The sequence below is a fragment of the Cnephaeus nilssonii genome (genome assembly GCF_951640355.1).
Source record: "Cnephaeus nilssonii genome assembly, chromosome: 19".
NCBI lineage: Eukaryota > Metazoa > Chordata > Mammalia > Chiroptera > Vespertilionidae > Cnephaeus > Cnephaeus nilssonii.
The window spans coordinates 48,306,879-48,309,385 of record NC_137090.1 but is presented as its reverse complement, the minus strand read 5'-3'; the positions used below and the strand labels follow the sequence as shown (position 1 = coordinate 48,309,385).

At 41.2% G+C, this 2,507-nt stretch overlaps 1 pseudogene across 1 annotated transcript; it reads left to right on the top strand.

Moving 5' to 3' along the window:
• The first annotated feature begins 1,740 nt into the window (after positions 1–1,740).
• Positions 1,741–2,276, top strand: LOC307115741 (ubiquitin-conjugating enzyme E2 C-like; annotated as a pseudogene). Its single transcript has one exon. The product of its transcript is annotated as a ubiquitin-conjugating enzyme E2 C-like (transcript).
• Positions 2,277–2,507: the final 231 nt, after the last annotated feature.

Here is a 2,507-nt window from a genome sequence, read left to right as displayed (position 1 = left end):
CCTCTCTGAAATCAATAAAAATATATTTTAAAAAAGAGAGTTCCAAGAAATTTAACAGGTTCTGTAGCAATGATTGTTTCTGAGACCTCTGAGATATAAAACATAATTATAAGAGGCTAAAAACCAAAGGATTTGGTCCTACTTTTTCCTTGTTTGTTGCTAATACATAGAAAAAAAGTTGGTTATTTGTATATTGACCTGTACCTTACTAAATTCACCTTTTTTTGTCCTAATATTTTCTATTTCCTCTTAAATCTGCATGTTAGGCTATTTTTTAACTCCCAAGCAAATTTGTAGAAAATCTTTTGGTGGTGAAAAATTTAAAAATAAATAAAATCTTTTGGTGGTTGATTTCTAATTTAAATTAGATTTATAATTTAAAGTTTCTGAATTATAAAATCTCTCCTTTTTTTTGGAATCTATTATCATTTTCTTCATGGCCAGGAATATAATTGATTTCCATGGGCATAAAAGGTATATTAGAAAGTTCTCTTTGTGTTAAGTCGCACTTAAAAACTGCACTATTAAATTCCTCTATAATTTGCTTTGTTTTTGCTTAATTAAAATCTAAAAATGAATATTATGTGTTTGGCCATGTTTAATGCGTAAACATCTATGTACTCGCTTGGGAAAGTTTCTCTTCATTCCGTGCTTGCCCTCCTGTTAATTTGGAAGTTATGACCTGTCTCCATAATGCGGGTATTTCTCTCCCCATACCTAGCAGTTCTGATGAAACCTGTATTCTTCTAGTAATATTTTAAAATTGATCAATAAACATGTTTTCCAAAACATTTCTCCTGCTAAATCCCGACCCCTTCATCTGGATGAGAATTTTAGAAATTGCTGTTTTACTTCCCGAGTTTCCCATTGACCCCTATCCCCAATTCCATATGAAAACTCCTTCCTGAACTTTTGCACCATGTACTTCTTATCTCATTAGTATCCTAACCATGATACTCAGCTCCGAGAGTTGCTGCTGAGTCTGTCACTCAAATGTTTGTTGAATGAATAAATGATCAATTAAGACATAACTATATTACAACAAGCACTGTACTTTTCTCTACCCAATATTGAGATATTTTTTCTAATATAATTATCAATTGATTAAAGAACTTCGAGTATTTTCCTCAGCTAGGATCCATGGACAATACAGGGTGTCCCAAAAAAATGTACACACACACAATGTCTGTAGATTCTATTGCATTAAAAAAAAAAAAGGGCCCTAGCCGGTTTGGCTCAGTGGATAGAGTGTCAGCCTGGGGACTGAGGGGTCTGGGGTTTGATTCCGGCCAAGGGCACATGCCTGGATTGCAGGCTCAGTCCCCATTTGGGGGCATGCAGGAGGCAGCCAATCAATGATTCTCTCATCATTGCTGTTTCTCTCTCCCTCTCCCTTCCTCTCTGAAATCAATAAAAATGTATTAAAAATAGCCCTGACTGGTTTGGCTCAGTGGATAGAGCGTTGGCCTGGGGACTGAAGGGTCCCAGGTTCGATTCCGGTCAAGGGCATGTATCTTGGTTACGGGCACATCCCTAGTAGGGAGTGTGCAGGAGGCAGCTGATTGATGTATCTCTCTCATCGATGTTTCCAACTCTCTATCCCTCTCCCTTCCTCTCTGTAAAAAATCAATAAAAAATATATTTAAAATTTACATATATTAAAAATAAATAAATAAAATGAAATGTGTTTTGAATTACAGCCGTGTTCTCCGAGTTCGTGTCTCCGCCAGCGCTGCCTCCCAGAACTGAGACCCAGCATCGCCAAAGGAGCCAAGCCCAGCGAGGGCGCCTCCCAGCCGGTGGGCAAGAGGTTACAGCAGGAGCTGATGACCTCATGACGTCAGGCGACAAAGGAATTTCTGCCTTCCCCGAATCAGACAACCTTTTCAAAGGGGTGGGGACCATCCATGAAGCAGCTGGCACAGTATACGAAGACTTGAGGTATATGCTCTCCCTAGAGTCCCCCCAGTGGCGCCCACCCTCAAAGCCCTCGCACCATGCTACCACCCCAATGTGACCAGGGTCACATCTGCCTGGACATCCTAAAGGACAAGTGGTCTGCCCTGTATGACATCAGGACCATCCTGCTCTCCGTCCTGCTAGGAGATCCCAGCATCGGTAGCCCGTTGAACACACGTGCTGCAGAGCTCTGGAAAAACCCCACAGCCTTCAAGAAGTACCGACAGGAAAACTAGACAAAGCAGGTCTCCAGCCAAGAGCCCCGACCTGGGCTGTCCAGCCTCTCTCCTTGTTTTGTCTTTTTACCTTTTCCTTAGGCGATCTGTCCTTGCCTCGATTTCTGTATAGGACTCTGTATCTACAGCCGTGGTGTCATATTTGTTTGGTGTCTCATTTTAAAATTAAGCCTCTGGTTGAGCCCCTGTGATGAATATCTATATATATAAAACCCTAATATGCAAATAGAACGAATGGCAAAACAACCAAACAACTGGTCACTATGGCGTGCGCTGACCACCAGGGGGCATGCGCAGAACATGGCAGGCGTC